Source organism: Triticum urartu, chromosome 3, assembly GCF_003073215.2.
Source record: "Triticum urartu cultivar G1812 chromosome 3, Tu2.1, whole genome shotgun sequence".
In the NCBI taxonomy this organism is placed as follows: domain Eukaryota; kingdom Viridiplantae; phylum Streptophyta; class Magnoliopsida; order Poales; family Poaceae; genus Triticum; species Triticum urartu.
The window spans coordinates 326,208,210-326,226,570 of record NC_053024.1 but is presented as its reverse complement, the minus strand read 5'-3'; positions in this window follow the sequence as shown (position 1 = coordinate 326,226,570).

The window sequence follows — 18,361 nt, the reverse complement described above, 5'->3', positions numbered from 1 at the left end:
AGCCCTACCTCTGTCCTCCTCGTCTCTTGCGGTGCTTGGCGAAGCCCTGCTGGAGTACCACGCTCCTCCACCACCACCACGCCGTTGTGCTGCTGCTGGATGGAGTCTTCCTCAACGTCTCCCTCTCTCCTTGCTGGATCAAGGCATGGGAGACGTCACCGGGCTGTACGTGTGTTGAACGCGGAGGTGCCGTCCGTTCGGCACTAGGATCTCCGGTGATTTGGATCACGACGAGTATGACTCCTTCAACCCGGTTCTCTTGAACGCTTCCGCATAGAGATCTACAAGGGTACGTAGATGCACTCTCCTTCCCCTCGTTGCTGGTTTCTCCATAGATAGATCTTGGTGACATGTAGGAAAATTTTGAATTTCTGCTACGTTCCCCAACAATACCGGGGCCACAATCAATAGTATTTGTCTACAATTTGGTTAATCTCTGGTGTCCACAATGAGTTTCATGTTGGGTGGGAAACAAACAGTAAAGAAGCCATTATCTGCATTTTTAACTGAAGCTACTATCTGCCTACTATCATTGGTTTTGGGTCTATCCACAGGTTGCTACCATAACTCTAGATTTCTACATGCATTCCTTACATAATCTCACTATGTTTTATTCCTATGCATGTCAGTTATTGTACACAATGGAACTGAACATGTAGAGCAAAAGATAAGAGCCTTGCATGGCAATAAAATTTCATGCAGACATCGCTCCATGGTGGGCGCGAAGGCATCCCCCTCCACCCATTTCAGATTGTAATCAAGAGGAAAATAACTATTCCAAGGGGGATTCAGAAGGAGTAGACCACTCCTATTTACCCCCTAAGGTCTTTGCTCTTACCTGGAATGTTGATGTTGGTCATATCATGCATATAGTGCCTTGCATTGCTTACTTTATACATCAAATATTGTCGGCAATCTGGGAACCGGGGTACCCAGACTAGCCTGCCCACGGCCCATGGCGTAGCTCCATCGACGGCCTAGTATGGCCCATCTTCAGCACCAACGACACAAGACCCTCGCGAGGGGCCAAGCCTCGCGAGGCAGACGACGCCAAGACCTCCCAAAGGAGCGGCCTCCATAGGCTGGCCCCTGAGGAGCGGAGATTTCTATGCAAGCCCTCACCTCATGAGGTTCGGAAGACGCAAGCCATGACGACCAAGGCCAGGCGGGCGCCAGCGGCCATAGTACAATGATACGTCCATTTTGCATCATGTTTTCTTACTGTTATTTATAATGTTTTATCCATAATAATGCTTTTTGGAGTAATTCTAATGCCTTTTCTCTCATAATTTGCAAGGTACACACCAAGAGGGAGAATTCTGGCAGCTGGAAATCTGGACCTGGAAAAGCTACATCAGGCCACCTATTCTGCATGACTCCAAACAAGCTGAAACTACACGGAGATTTTTTATGGCTTATTTAAGAATTATTGGAGAAAACAACTACCAGAGGGGCCCCACCAGGTGGGCACAATCCACCTTGGCGCGCCAGGCGTGCCCTGGTGGGTTGTGCCCTCCTCGGCCCACCTTCGGTGCCCATCTTTTGGTATATAAGTCATTTTGACCTAGAAAAAAATTAACAGGAGGACATTCGGGATGACGCGCCGCCGCCTCGAGGCGGAACTTTGGCAGGAGCACTTTTGCCCTCCGGCGGAGCGATTCCACCGGGGGAACTTCCCTCTCGGAGGGGGAAATCATCGTCATCATCATCACCAACAACTCTCCCATCTTGGGGAGCGCAATCTCCATCAACATCTTTAACAACACCATCTCCTCTCAAACACTAGTTCATCTATTGTGTTCAATCTTGTTACCGGAACTATAGATTGGTACTTGTGGGTGACTAGTAGTGTTGATTACATCTTGTAGTTGATTACTATATGGTTTATTTGGTGGAAGATTATATGTTCAGATCCAATATGCTATTTAATACCCCTCCGATCATGAGCACGTTTTTCATTTGTGAGTAGTTACCTTTGTTCTTGAGGTCACGGGAGAAATCATGTTGCAAGTAATCATGTGAATTTGATATGTGTTCGATATTTTGATACTTTGTATGTTGTGATTCCCTTAGTGGTGCCATGTGAACGTCGACTACATGACACTTCACCATATTTGGGCCTAAGGGAGTGCATTGTGGAGTAGCAATTAGATGATGGGTTGCGAGAGTGACAGAAACTTAAACCCTAGTTTATGCGCTATTCCGTAAGGGACCGATTGGATCCAAAAGTTTAATGCTATGGTTAGAATTTATTCTTAATACTTTTCTCATAGTTGCTTATGCTTGCAGGAGGGTTAATCATAAGTAGGAGGTTTGTTCAAGTAAGAACATCACCTAAGCACCAATCCACCCACATATCAAATTATCAAAGTAGCGAACACAAATTAAACCAACATGATGAAAGTGACTAGATGAAATTTCCGTGTACCCTCAAGAACGCTTTGCTTATCATAAGAGACTGTTTTGGCCTGTCCTTTGCCTTAAAAGGATCGGGCTACCTTGCTGCACTTTTGTTACTACTGTCGTTGCTTGCTCGTTACAAATTATCTTGCTATCAAACTACTCTACTACTTACAATTTCAGCACTTGCAGACACTACCTTACTGAAAACTACTTGTCATTTCCTTCTGCTCCTCATTGGGTTCGACACTCTTACTTATCAAAAAGAGCTACAATTGATCCCATATATTTGTGGGTCATCAAGGCTATTTTCCGGCGCCATTGCCAGGTTGCGAAGCGCCTTTAGTAAGTGGAATTTGGTAAGGAAACATTTATATACTATGCTGAAATTTATTGTCACTTGTTACTATGGAAAACAACCCTTTGAAGGGTTTGTTTTTGTTCGGGGTATCCTCACCTCGTACGGAACCACAATTAGCTACCCCTCAACCTACTACACCTACTGAAAATATTGAATACGAAATTCCTTCGGGCATGATAGAACGACTGCTAGCTAATCCTTATGCAGGAGATGGAACCAAACATCCTCATATGCTATATGTGGAACAAATTTGTGGATTGTTCAAGCTTGCAGGTTTACCCGGAGATAAAGTTATGAAAAAGGTTTTCCCTTTATCTTTGAAGGGAAAAGCATTGGCATGGTATAGGCTATGCGATGATATTGGATCATGGAATTGGAATCGTTTGAAATTGGAGTTCCACCAAATTTTTTATCCTATGCATCTAGTTCAACGTGATCGGAATTATATATATATATATATATAATTTTTGTCCTCGTGAAGGAGAAAGTATCGCTCTAGCTTGGGGGATGCTTAAGTCAATGTTATATTCATACCCCAATCATGAGCTCTCAAGAGAAATTGTTATTCAGAACTTTTATGCCCGACTTTCTCGTAATGATCATATCATGCTTGATACTTCTTGTGCTGGTTCCTTTATGAAGAAGACTATTGAATTCTGGTGGGATCTTTGGAAAGAATTAAGCGCAACTCTGAAGATTTGGAACTCGAAAAAGGTAAAGAGTTAGGTATTAAACTTGAGTATGATTGTGTTAAATATTTTATGGATACCGATGCTTTTCAAAAGTTTAGTACTAAATATGGACTTGACTCTGAGATAGTATCATCCTTTTGTGAATCATTTGCTACTCATGTTGAACTCCCTAACGAGAAGTGGTTTAAATATCACCCACCTATTAAAGAAGAAACCAAAGAACCGGTACCGGTTAATGAAGAAACTATACTTTATAATGTTGATCTAGTTGTTCCTTCTGCTTATATTGAGAAACCACCTTTCCCTATTAGGATAAAGGAACATGCTAAAGTTTCAACTGTGGTTAACAAAAGCTATATTAGAACACCTAAACCTGATGAGCAAATTAAAGTAGAACCTAGTACTGCTATGGTTAGAGATCTCTTGGAAGAAGATATGGATGGGCATGTTATTTACTTCTGTGTAGAAGCTGCTAGAATTGCCAAACCTGATAAGAAAGATAAACATAGTCCTGTTGTTGGCATGCCTGTCATCTCAGTGAAAATAGGAGATCACTGTTATCATGGTTTATGTGACATAGGTGCTAGTGTGAGTGCTATTCCTTACACCTTATATAAAGGAATTATGAATGAGGTAGCACCCGCAGAGATAGAAGACATAGATGTTACTATTAAACTTGCCAATAGACACTATATCACCAATTGGGATTGTTAGAGATGTTGAAGTCTTGTGTGGGAAAATAAAATACCCTACTGATTTTCTTGTTCTTGGTTCCCCACAAGATGACTTTTGTTCCATTATATTTGGTATACCTTTCTTGAACACCGTCAATGCTAAGATAGATAGTGAGAAACAATATGCAAGTGTTAGTTTTGGTAATGAGTCTCATGAGTTTAATTTTTCCAAGTTTAGTAGAAATCTTCATGAAAAAGAATTGCCTAGTAAAGATGAATTAATTAGTCTTGCTTCTATTGCTGTACCACCTACTGATCCTTTAGAACAATATTTGCTAGACCATGAGAATGATTTTCATATGCATGAAAGAAATGAAATAGATAAAATTTTCTGTGAACAACGTCCTTTGCTTAAGCACAATTTTCCTATTGAAACTTTAGGAGGTCCTCCTCCACCTAAAGGTGATACTATGTTTGAATTAAAACAATTGCCAAACACTTTGAAATATGCTTATCTTGATTAAAATAAGATATATCCTGTTATTATTAGTGCTAACCTTTCAGATCATGAAGAAGAAAGATTATTGAAAGTTCTAAGGAAGCATCGAACTGCTATTGGATATACTCTTGATGATTTAAAGGGCATTAGTCCCACTCTAGTTCAGCACAAAATCAATATGGAACCTGATGCTAAACCCGTTGTTGATCACCAACAACGGTTAAATCAGAAGATGAAAGAAGTGATAAGAACGGAAATATTAAAACTTCTGGAAGTAGGTATAATCTATCCTATAGCTGATAGTAGATGGGTAAGTCTCGTTCATTGTGTTCCTAAGAAAGGAGGTATAATTATTGTTCCTAATGATAAGAATGAACTTATTCCACAAAGAATTGTTACAGGCTATAGAATGGTAATAGATTTCATAAAATTAAACAAATCAACTAGAAAAGATCATTACCCTTTGCCTTTTATTGATCAAATGCTCGAAAGATTATCTAAGCACACAAAATTTTGCTTCCTTGATGGATATTATGGCTTTTCACAAATACCTGTTTCTCAACCTTATCAAGAAAAGACCACTTTTACTTGTCCTTTTGGAACCTATGCTTATAGACGTATGCCTTTTGGTTTATGTAATGTACCTGCACCTTCAAAGATGTATGACTGCTATATTCTCTGAATTTTGTGAAAAGATTGTTGATGTTTTCATGGATGACTTTTCTGTTTATGGGAAGTCTTTTGATGATTGTTTAAGCAATCTTAATCGAGTTTTGCAGAGATGTGAACAAACAAATCTTGTCTTGAATTGGGAGAAGTGCCACTTTATGGTTAATGAAGGCATTGTCTTGGGTCATAAAATATCTAAAAGAGGTAGAGGTATTGAAGTGGATCAAGATAAGGTTGATGCATTGGGAAAATGACATGTCCTAAAGATATAAAAGGTATTCATAGTTTCTTAGGTCATGCTGGTTTCTCTAGGAGATTTATCAAAGACTTTTCAAAAATTTCCAGGCCTCTTACTAGTCTGTTGCAAAAGGATATCCCTTTTGTTTTTGAAGATGATTATTTATAAGCCTTTGAAACACTTAAGAAAGCCTTAATCTCTGCACCTATTGTTCGACCACCTGATTTGAACTTGCCTTTGAAATTATGTGTGATGCTAGTGATTATGCTGTTGGTGCTATTCTAGGACAAAGAGTTGATAAGAAACTTAATGTTATTCATTATGCTAGTAAAACTCTAGACAGTGCTCAAAGAAATTATGCTACTACTAAAAAAGAATGCTTAGCGGTTGTGTTTGCTTGTGATAAATTTAGACCTTATATTGTTGATTCCAACATAACTGTTCACACAGACCATGTTGCTATTAAATACCTTATGGAAAAGAAAGATGCTAAACCTAGACTCATTTGATGGGTTCTCTTGTTACAAGAATTTGATTTACATATCATTGATAGAAAAGGAGCTGAGAACCCAGTAGCTGATAATTTGTCTAGGCTTGAAAATGTGCTTAATGACCCACTACCTATTGATGATAGTTTTCCTGATGAGCAGTTAGCTGCAATAAATGTTTCTCATAGTAGTCCTTGGTATGCTGATTATGCTAATTACATTGTTGCTAAATATTTACCACCTAGCTTTACATACCAACAAAAGAAAAAATTCTTCTATGATTTAAGACATTACTTTTGGGATGACCCACATCTTTATAAAGAAGGAGTAGATGGTATTATTAGACGTTGTGTACCTGAGCATGAACAGAGATAAATCCTACGGAAATGTCACTCGGAAGCTTATGGAGGGCATCATGCTGGAGATAGAACTGCTCATAAGGTATGGCAGTCTGGATTTTATTGGCCTACTCTCTTCAAGGATGCCCGTAAGTTTATCTTATCTTGTGATGAATGTCAAAGAATAGGTAATATCGGTAAGCATCAAGAAATACCTATGAATTATTCACTTGCTGTTGAACCCTTTGATGTTTGGTGATTTGATTACATGGGACCTTTTCCTTCCTCTAATGTGTTTACACATATTTTGGTTACTGTTGATTATGTTACTAAATGGGTAGAAGCTATTGGAACCAGTAGTGCTGATCACAACACCTCTATTAAGATGCTTAAGGAAGTTATTTTCCCATGGTTTGGAGTCCCTAGATATTTAATTACTGATGGTGGTTCACACTTTATTCATGGTGCTTTCCCTAAAATGCTTGCCAAGAAATGCTTGCCAAGAAATTACTGATATAGAATTGCATCACCTTATCATCCTCAGTCCAGTGGTCAAGTTGAACTTAGCAATAGAGAAATAAAATTAATTTTGCAAAATACTTTCAATAGGTCCAGGAAGAATTGGTCTAAGAAATTAGATGATGCACTTTGGGCTTATAGAACAGCATATAAAAATGGGACATTTATATTTATGCCCCTAACTCGAACCCACTACTCAGATTTTCCCCTAATTTCGAAGCATGCTCAAATTTTCCCGTCTGCCGTCAAATGCACTTATAGAAATGCCCTTCCGTGCCATTACCGTCTAGTCAAAGGGCTTTGACCATTTTCTGGACGTTTCCCTGGCATTTTCGCCCCTGAAAAAAACAAAATTAAAAGACAAGAGAGAGAGAGAGCCCGCTTACCTTTTGGCCCAAGAGGGCCCAGCCTGCCCAACCCACCGGCTGGTCATCTTCTTCCTCTGCCAGGTCGAGGGCGTGACCCGCGCGCTCACCTGAAGCCACCTCCGGCTTGCGCCCGAGCTATTCCCCTTGCAATCGGTGCCGCAGGGACATCCACAGTACACGCCGTAGCCCTAGCGCTCTCTCCCGACCCCCGGCTCTGTCCTCTGAAACTGCCCGAGTGCGACCTCCCACCGCCGTTCACCGTGCCCGTGACCAATGACCTCCGAGAGACCTACTAGATTGTCCATTGCAACCTACGCGTTCTCAAGAGCTTCTTCTCCAACAATCACGACCTGAGATTCGGTGAGCCGAACAAATCAATGCCCTCAACTCTTCTGCAGTCGCCGAACGCCGGCCCCGATTTGTCATGCTCCGACCTTCCCCGACAGATCTAAAAGCACCAAAAGAACCGCAGCGATCTCCTCTACCTAAGCCCTCTCCTACGTACCTTGATACCTACCTCTAGCCGTCGCCCGACGAGCTATAGCAGCATCGACCGCCATGGCCGAAGAGAAAGTCATTGCAGAGCTCCCCTGGCCGCACTTTTCTGCCTAGTGTGCTCCTGGATCCCTGTAGATACTACCTACACCTTCAGATGGCCCGACCATGTTCTGCAACTTCGTCCGCGACATCATCATGCTACTGCCGCCGCGAAACATTGACGACGACGACAACTCCGTCCACTCCGGCGAGCCCTGTAACATCCTAGCGAGGCCCGCGAGCAAGGGCTTGAACCTGGTGCCCCAAACTGCTACTCCCATGGCCTCCAGCGAGCCATCGTCGTAGAATTTGGTCACCGGCGGCTGGACTCCGGCGAGCTGACAAGTCAACAGCGAGATTATGGCTAATTAATTTGTTCATTACCCTAGTGAGTATGACTTGTGGGCCCTCCTAATTAAACGAAATAATTCATAAAATATTTGATAAACTAATGACACGTCGCCTAGTTATATTGTTTAAAGAATCTTTTTTTCATATTTCTAGTTTGGGCCCACATGTAAGTGTGTGAAAGAAACAGGGTGAGAGAAAGTATTTTTCCATTTTGCTTTTTGCGAGTGGGTCCCACCAGTAAGTGACACACCAAGACAGGGGCAAAAATGTCAAGGAAACATCCAGAAAACGGTCAAAGTCCTTCGACTAGACGGTAACGGCATGGACGGGTATTTCTATAAGTGCATTTGACAGTAGAGGGGCAAATTTGAGCATGCTTTAAAATTAGGGGCAAATCTGAGTAGTGGGTTCGAGTTAGGGTCACAAATGTAAATGACCCTATAAAAATCCTATGGGTATATCTCCTTATAAAATGGTTTATGGAAAAGCATGTCATTTACCACTTGAGTTAGAACATAAAGCATATTGGGCAATCAAAGAACTCAATTATGATTTCAAACTTGCTGGTGAAAAGAGGTTATTTGACTTTAGCCCATTAGATGAATGGAGAACCCAATCTTATGAAAATGTAAAATTATTTAAAGAAAAAGTTAAAAGCTGGCATGATAAAAGAATTCAAAGGCGTGAGTTTAAGGTCGGAGAGTATGTTCTTTTGTACAACTCTCATTTCAGATTCTTTGCAGGAAAACTCCTCTCAAAATGGGAAGGCCCATACGTCATTGAGGAGGTTTACCGGTCCTGAGCCATCAAAATAAATTATTTCGAAGGTACTAACCCGAAGATTGTCAATGGGCAACGCATAAAGCATTATATCTCAGGTATGCCTATTAATGTTGAAAGTAATATTATCCAAACTATGACACCGGAAGAACACATAAAAGAGTCCTTCCCGAACACTCCAGAATCGTAAAAATAAGGAGGTACGTGATACGGTAAGTAAACGAACTCCGAAAAATCCGCAAAAATATTTTTTACCAGTTTTGGAATATTTAATAATTTTAGGAATAAATAAACTTCCAGGAAGCATCCCCTGGTGGGCACAAGACACCAGGGCACACCAGGCTTGCCTGGAACGCCCATGTGGGTTGTGCCCACCTGGGACACCTTCTGTACTCCGTTTTTCTACAATATGCTTGTCCTCCAAGATAAAAAATCTATATATACTTCCCAAACTTGTTGATCATCGTATCGTAGAGAAATCCTTTGTTCTCTTTTTCCTTGCTGGTTTCTGTCAGATCCCATCTACTATGAACTCTTCAAGCTCCTCCAAGGACCAGTTCTTTAGGAACGTCATCAACCCATATCTGCGGGAAGTGGTGCAGCACCCTCAGGTCATCCAGATGCATGAGGGGGTGCTTCACCTCCGCGATGTGCCATGTCCCAAGGGGACGGGAACCGTGGAGGCCAGGCTTGAAGCTGTGGAGCAAGACGTCTTCCGGTGCAAGGGGATGGTGGAGTGCGGGCTCAATGCCAATCACCTCATGATCACGGACCTTTCCCGTGATCTCAAGGTGGATGGCAAGCCCATGAAGGACATCATCTTCACCCTCAACGAGCAAATCAACTTCCTCGAAAGCCAGATCTATGATCTTCAAAACCAAGTCTTTGAATATGAGGTGAGGTTTAAAGGTATGATTTTGGCTGCTCGTTGCAGGACTCGTGAGACTCACTCCTCCTCTTACGATGGTGGACCACTGCCATGGAAATCCGAGTACAAGATCTCTTCTTCTTAACCAACATCATCTTCTTCACCACCAAAAGAGAACTGAGTATCGGGTATGGACACTCCCCTTGGATTCCGACAAGCATGGGGGAGGTGCCCCGATATTGTATAATCCCACTATCTTTTTGATTTTACTTATTTTAGTTCAATCCTTTTGCTTTAGATGAACAAAAGTTTAGTTTGATCCTTTCTTCTTTGAGAGTTTGCTTACTGATCTATCCTTGTCACCGTGTGCAAGTTATATAATAAAGTTTAGTGTGAGTTTTTGCTTTCTTTACTTTCATGTTGCAAATAAAAGAAAAGAAATAGGAAAGGAAATAAATAAAAGAAAGGAAATAAATAAAGAAAAGATTAAATACTAATCCTATGGTAGGTGATGGCACCACATAAGGAAAAGTATAATTAGAAAATTTTATTAGAGATTGACAAACATATCATTAGTCTATGATTCAACTCAAAGAATTAATAAGGGAAGAGAAGATTCACATATAAACATACTATCCTAGAAATCTTTTGTGATTGTGAGCCCTCATCAAAATATTATATGCCAAAAAATTTGACGTTGGACAAGGAAGACAACTTAATGATTTATGTTTGTTCATATTCACATAGAAGTCATATTGTCAGAGATCCTTTAACATGTGGTGCTTGCCCCCTATCTTTGCTAGCCAAAAATTCCGCACTAAGTAGAGATACTACTTGTGCATCCAAAAACCCTTAAACCCAAATCTTATTTTCATGTGTCCACCATACCTACCTAGGGATTGAGCAAGATCCCTCAAGTAAGTTGTCATTGGTGCAAAAAGGCAATAAAAATTGCTTCTAAAAGTGTGAGATCATTTAGTGTAAGAGAAAGTTGAGCGTTGCACGAACTTGTGATGGTGAAGAAAATAAATGACAGACTGCATAATAAAGGTCGCTATCACAAGGGGCAATGTAACATGACGTTCTTTTGCACTAAGGGGTTGAGCATAGAAACAAATAAGCGCATGACAACCGCTGCTTCCCTCTGCGAAGGGCCCATCTTTTACTTTTATGCAAGAGTCAAAGTTTTTCTCTTTATTCCTTTTATTTTTCTCCTTTGGCAAGCATCATATGGTGAGGAAAGATCTAGGCACATATGTCTAGTTTAATATGGGTGGCATGAGTTATTATTGTTGACATTACCCTTGAGGTGAGTATGTTGGGAGGTGAAACCATAAGCCCCTATCTTTCTATGTGTCCGGTTGAAACATTTTGCTCATGGGTACGAGGTGAGTGTTAGAAATCATAGAATACTATATGATGGTTGAGTATGTGGACTTGCCTAAAAGCCCCGACACATGTCTCTTCCTGAAAAGATGATGAATTGTAGTTGCAAAGTTGACTGGAACATAGTTTGTTGCTTTCTAATAGAGTTTTTGCTTTATACTTCGATTGTGTGATGAACTATTACTTATTCATGAGAAGTATATGATGAAAGTTCTATGATAAAAGTCCTATGTTTAATTTTGTTGTTGTTATAATAATCAACATGATGCTTCTAGGTCCGTATTTTGTTTTTATTAACACCTCTCTCTCAAAGCACGTGGACATGTTTTTTGATTTCAGTTTTCGCTTGAGGACAAGCGAGGTCTAAGCTTGTGGGAGTTGATACGTCCATTTTGCATCATGTTTTCTTACTGTTATTGATAATGTTTTTATCCATAATAATGCTTTTTGGAGTAATTCTAATGCCTTTTCTCTCATAATTTGCAAAGTACACACCAAGAGGGAGAATTCTGGCACCTCGAAATCTAGACCTGGAAAAGCTACGTCAGGCCACCTATTCTGCACAACTCCAAACAAGCTGAAACTTCACGGAGATTTTTATGGATTATTTAAGAATTATTGGAGCAAATGACTACTAGAGGGGCCCACTAGGTGGGCACAACCCACCTGGGCGCGCTAGGGAACCCAGGAGCGCCCTGGTGGGTTGTACCCTCCTCGGCCCACCTCCGGTGTGCATATTTTGGTATATAAGTCATTTTGACCTAGAAAAAATAATAGGAGGACTTTCGGGACGAAGCGCCGCCGCCTCAAGGCGGAACTTGGGCAGGAGCACTTTTGCCCTCCGGCAGAGCGATTCCGTCAGGGGAACTTCCCTCCCGGAGGGGGAAATCATCGTCATCATCATCGCCAACAACTCTCCCATATTGGGGAGGGCAATCTCTATCAACATATTCAACAACACCATTTGTGAGTACTTACATTTGTTCTTGAGGTCACGGGAGAAATGATGTTGCAAGTAACCATGTGAATTTGATATGTGTTCGATATTTTGATAGTATGTATGTTCTGATTCCCTTAGTGGTGTCATGTGAACGTCGACAACATGACACTTCACCATATTTGTGCCTAAGGGAATGCATTGTGGAGTAGCAATTAGATGATGGGTTGCGAGAGTGACAGAAACTTAAACCTCAGTGTATGCGCTATTCCATAAGGGACCGATTGGATCCAAAAGTTTAATGCTATGGTTAGAATTTATTCTTAATACTTTTTTCGTAGTTGCGGGTGCTTGCGGGAGGGTTAATCATAAGTAGGAGGTTTTTTCAAGTAAGAACAACACCTAAGCACCAGTCCACCCACATATCAAATTATCAAAGCAGCGAACACAAATTAAACCAACATGATGAAAGTGACTAGATGAAATTCCCTTGTACCCTCAAGAACGCTTTGCTTATCATAAGAGACCGTTTTGGCTTGTCCTTTGCCATAAAAGGATTGGGCTACCTTGTTGCACTGTTGTTACTACTATTGTTACTTGCTTGTTACAAATTATCTTGCTATCAACCTACTCTACTACTTCCAATTTCAGCACTTGCAGACACTACCTTACTGAAAACTACTTGTCATTTCTTTCTGCTCCTCGTTGGGTTTGACACTCTTACTTATCGAAAAGAGCTACAATTGATCCCCTATACTTGTGGGTCATCATACAACATGTTTCCTCTTTGGTGCTAAAGAGGCAAGCACAGGCACGGAGTCCCAAGGCATCAACCAAAGGTTTCCATTTCCATGCAACAAAACCATGACCGCCAGCACGGAAGGACGGAGTTCATCGCCGAGCCCTCCATGGCGTCACGAACAGAAGCTTTGCAGGTGAAGACCACCTTTCCTCAGGATAAGATGTACTAGTTGTCTCCCTTCAAATTTGGCCGTTGTGGGATCCCTTCCCGTCTTCGTTTGGGGGGAAGAGGACCAAGGCCACTATAAGTATAGTCTAGCCACCACCATAGGAGGGGAACGGATCCGGATCTAGAGCATCCGCACCCTCACCAGCTCACACAAACACAAGAACTCACCTCCCGATGTTGTTCTACCACTGTACTAGTTCATCCTCAACCATCCTCGAGGCTAATACACCACAAAGCAGGAGTAGGGTTTTACACCGCAAGGTGGCCCGAACCTGGGTAAACTGCGGTGTCCCATTTCCTTCCAGTTCATCGAGCTAGGCCGTGAGATCGACGAGTTGGCAGACTGTGGAGGTTGAGTGCTTCGCATGCACCCAGAGTTTGAATCTTTCTTGGGTCTGCGGAGCCCTGAATCCTACATTTGGTGCGCCAGGTACGGGTGCGTCGGAGCCTCTCTTCCTCCGGTCGATCCACCACTATTTCGCCGTCCCCATGGCTGATGCTCGTCAAGTTCGTGTTGAGCGTCGGGCCGCCCTCGCCGCCCGAGTCGCCCAGTCACCAACACACTCACCAATGGTGGCGTGGGGCTCAATGTTCTCTCCGTTGAGACGTTCGACAGGCTCCAGGTGCCGTACGACCAGCTTCAACCCACCAAGCCATTCTGAAGAGTGACCAACTGCTCCACCACCCCGACAGGGCTGATCCGCCTCCCTGTCACCTTCGGCAAGCGCGACAACTACCGCACTGAGCTCATCGACTTCGACATCACCCACACCCGCCTCCCGTTAAACGCCATCCTTGGGTATCCAGCCCTGGCCAAGTTCATGGTTGCGACTCATCATGGCTACAATGTCCTCAAGATGCCAGGGAGCTGCGGCATCATCATGGTCGTCTACGACGAAAAGGACGCAGTGTGCTCCCTCGAGCGCACCAACCAGGCTGTGGTGGTCGAGAACCCAGAAGACGAGCGTGCTGTCTACCCTTGTGAGGCCATCCCCAAGAAGAAGAAGCAGCTGCTGTCCCTAGGACCTCAGGAGGATGGGGCATCCAACGGCCGTGCTTCAGGACCCGAGCCCACTGGCGGGGCGCCTTCCCGTATCCCATAGGAAAGCATGCCCAGCGCCCCTATCAGGCTGGGCTCGAGGGCTCTCCTCTGGAGGGCCTCTGACCTGGTCAGCATCATGAGGGAGGCGCTTGGGAACCATGTGGAGGTGTGCTTCAACACATGTTTCCACGAGGAGGGCGCAGGGCGCTAGGCGTTCGGGAGTTCATCATCAAGGCAACCAAGGAGCTTCATGAGGCAAGAGCCATGCGAGGCGAGCGTTGCCTCGCACCGCCCAGCGCGGCTCCCTCCCCTGACGAGGGCAGCGAGCTGCGCGTCTGTGTCAACATCCCAAGGCTCAACAGGGCCGCATCTTAGGAGCTCTTCTGGCTGTCCCACGTTGGCCAGTATGAAGCCCCCCTCATAGCTACAGTTGCATGCCTTTAGGGTTGCTGAACAGGGTTGCCACGCACCAGCGCCACATGCGGGGCGTCCTGGCGACGCATGAGGCTAGACACGAGGCGATCCTATTGGAGGTGGCGATGGATCCTCGCTAGCCCCCCGGGCCTCCAGAGCCTCGCGAGGTTCAGGACCTGGGCGACCCGTGAGGAGCGACTTCTAGAGCACGCGTCTTCAGCAACGGTGCTAGGTGACACTTTTTGGTTTGTTCAGTTGGGGGCGCCCCTCGGGCTGCATTATCCCCAAGCCGTGTGGGTCCGTCCCTGCGACGTGTATCGTTCTTTGCATCTATCGGAGCTAGACTTACTCTTTCATGAGTTGCCCTATCGTTATCACATGTCTGTCCGGTGTTTCGTCGCCCTTCGCGACCTTCGCGTGTTGCTAACCTGTTGTTTGCTCATCCCGCCACGGGGGCTGCTGGCACGGCGCCTGTGCTCGTGTCCGTCCCTGTAGCGCTGATAAACCTAAGAGACCGAGCTCTGACTCATGGCCTGCCCCGCACACGTCACCTCACCAGGTCCTCAGTGCCTTCACCTTATTGCGGAAAGATCAATGGCAGGACAGCAAGCGTGGCTATATGCTATGATCTCTCTCCGACAAACTTGCAGGAACTGATAACCCACAAGTATAGGGGATCAATTGTAGCCTCTTTCGATAAGTAAGAGTGTCGAACCCAATGAGGAGCTAAAGGTAGAACAAATATCCCCTCAAGTTCTATCGACCATTGATACAACTCTACGCACGCTTAACGTTCGCCTTACCTAGAACAAGTATGAAACTAGAAGTACTTTGTAGGTGTTGTTGGATACGTTTGCAAGATAATAAAGAGCATGTAAATAAAAGCTAGGGGATTTTTAGATAAAGACACAACTGAGTTAGTTTTAGTAGAGAGCTTGTTGTCACACAAGAAAGTTATTCGTCCCTAGGCAATCGATAACTAGACCGGTAATCATTATTGCAATTTTTTTTGAGGGAGAGGAATAAGGTAACATACTTTCTCTTCTTGGATCATATGCACTTATGATTGGAACTCTAGCAAGAATCCGCAACTACTAAAGATCATTAAGGTAAAACCCAACCATAGCATTATAAGGCATCAAGTCCTCTTTACTCCCATACGCAAATGACCTACTTACTTGGGTATGTGCTTCTGTCACTCATGCCACCCACCATAAGCAAATCATGAACATATTGCAAACCCTACGGCGGGGATCACTCACGCTTGCGCGACACGGAGAGCACCATAGGACAGCACCAATAATAACACATGAAACTCAAACCAATCACGAGCATCAATTAACCCATAGGACAAAACAGATCTACTCAAACATCATAGGATAGCTATACGTCATTGGGAAACAATATATAGCATTGAGCACCATGCTTAAGTATAGATTACAGTAGGTAAAAGAGGGGTTACACCGCTGCATAGAGGGGCGAAGAGTTGGTGATGATGGTGGTGAAGTTGTTGGTGTAGATCGTTGTCACGATGATGGCCCCGACGGCGTTCCGGCGCCACCGGGAGAGAGGGGGAGAGAGCCCCCCTCTTATTCTTCTTCCTTGACCTTCCCCCTAGATGGAAGAAGGGTTTCCCCTCTAGTCCATGGCCTCTATGTCATGGGAGGGGTGAGAGCCCCTCCGAGATTGGATCTGTCTCTCTATCTCTCTCTCTATTTCTGCGTTCCACATTCTGCCCTTTCACCGTTTCTTATATTCCCGGAGATTCGTAACTCCGATTGGGCTAAAATTTGGACACGATTTTTATCCGGATATTAGCTTTCTTGCAGAGGAAGAAGGGCACCAACTGCCTTACGGGGTGTCCACAATGGCCAGGGGCGCGCCTGCCCCCTAGGGCGCGCCACCCTGCCTCATGGGCCCCTCGAGCATCGTCTCACGTTGATTCTTCTTCCCAAAAATCACATATATTCCAAAAAAATCTCTGTCAGTTTTTATCCCGTTTGGACTCCGTTTGATATGGATTTTATGTGAAACAAAAAACATGCAACAAACAGGAACTAGCACTGGATCAATATGTTAGTCCCAAAAATAGTATAAAAAGTTGCCAAAAGTATATGAAAGTTATAGAATATTGGCATGGAACAATCAAAAATTATAGATACGACAGAGACGTATCAGCATCCCTAAGTGCTTGTCCTGGAGTAGGTAAATGATAAAACATATTGTGTGGAATGCTACCTAGCATAATCTTGATCATGTAATCTAATCATGGCATGAATATTAAGACACGAGTGATTCAAAGAAATAGTCTATTATTTGACATTAAGACAATAATACTTCAAGCATACTAATAAAGTAATCATTTATTTTCAAAATAACATGGCTAAAGAAAGTTATCCCTACAAAATCATATGGTCTGGCTATGCTCCATCTTCACCACACAAAATATTCAAATCATGAACAACCCAGATGACAAGCCAAGCAATTGTTTCGTACTTTTGATGTTCTCAAACCTTTTCAACTTTCACACAATACATGAGCGTGAGCCATGGACATAGCACTATAGGTGGAATAGAATATGATGGTGGAGGTTGTGTGGAGAAGACAAAAAGGAAGAAAGTCTCACATTGGCGCATCTAATCAATGGGCTATGGAGATGCCCATCAATTGATGTCAATGCAAGGAGTAGGGATTGCCATGAAACGGATGCACTAAGAGCTATAAGTGTATGAAAGCTCAAACTGAAAACTAAGTGGGTGTGCATCCAACTTGGTTGCCCATGAAGACCTAGGGCATTTGAGGAAGCCCATCGTTGGAATATACAAGCCAAGTTCTATAATGAAAATTCCCACTAGTATATAAAAGTGATAACTCAAGAGACTCTCTATACGAAGAACATGGTACTGCTTTGAAGCACAAGTCTGGTAAAAGGATAGTAACATTGCCCCCTTTTTTTCTTTTTTTGTGGGCTTCTTTGGCCCCCTTTTTTTATTTAGGCTTCTTTGGCCTCTCTTTTTTTCTTTTTTTCATGGGGCAATGCTCTAATAATGATGATCATCACACTTTTATTTACTTACAACTCAATATTACAACTCGATACTAGAACAAAGATATGGCTCTATATGAATGCCTCCGGTGGTGTACCGGGATGTGAAATGATCTAGCGTAGTAATGAAATCAAAAAACGGACAAGCCATGAAAACATCATGCTAGCTATCTTACGATCATGCAAAGCAATATAACAATGAATGCTCAAGCCATGTATATGAAGATGATGGAAGTTGCATGGCAATATATCTCGGTATGGCTATGAAAATGCCATGATAGGTAGGTATGGTGGCTGTTTTGAGGAATATATAAGGAGGCTTATGTGTGACAGTGCATATCATATCACGGGGTTTGGATGCACCGGCGAAGTTTGCACCAACTCTCGAGGTGAGAAAGGGCAATGCACGGTACCGAAGAGGCTAGCAATGATGGAAGGGTGAGAGTGCATACAATCCATGGACTCAACATTAGTCATAAAGAACTCACATACTTATTGCAAAAATATATTAGTCATCAAAACAAAGTACTACGCGCATGATCCTAGGGTTATAGATTGGTAGGAAAAGACCATCGCTCGTTCCCGACCGCCACTCATAAGGAAGACAATCAATAAATACCTCATGCTCCAACTTCGTTACATAACGTTTCACCATACGTGCATGCTACGGGAATCAAAAACTTCAACACAAGTATTTCTACAATCCACAACTACCCACTAGCATGAATCCAATATCGTCATCTTTATATCGCAAAACTATTGCAAGAAATCAAACATATCATAT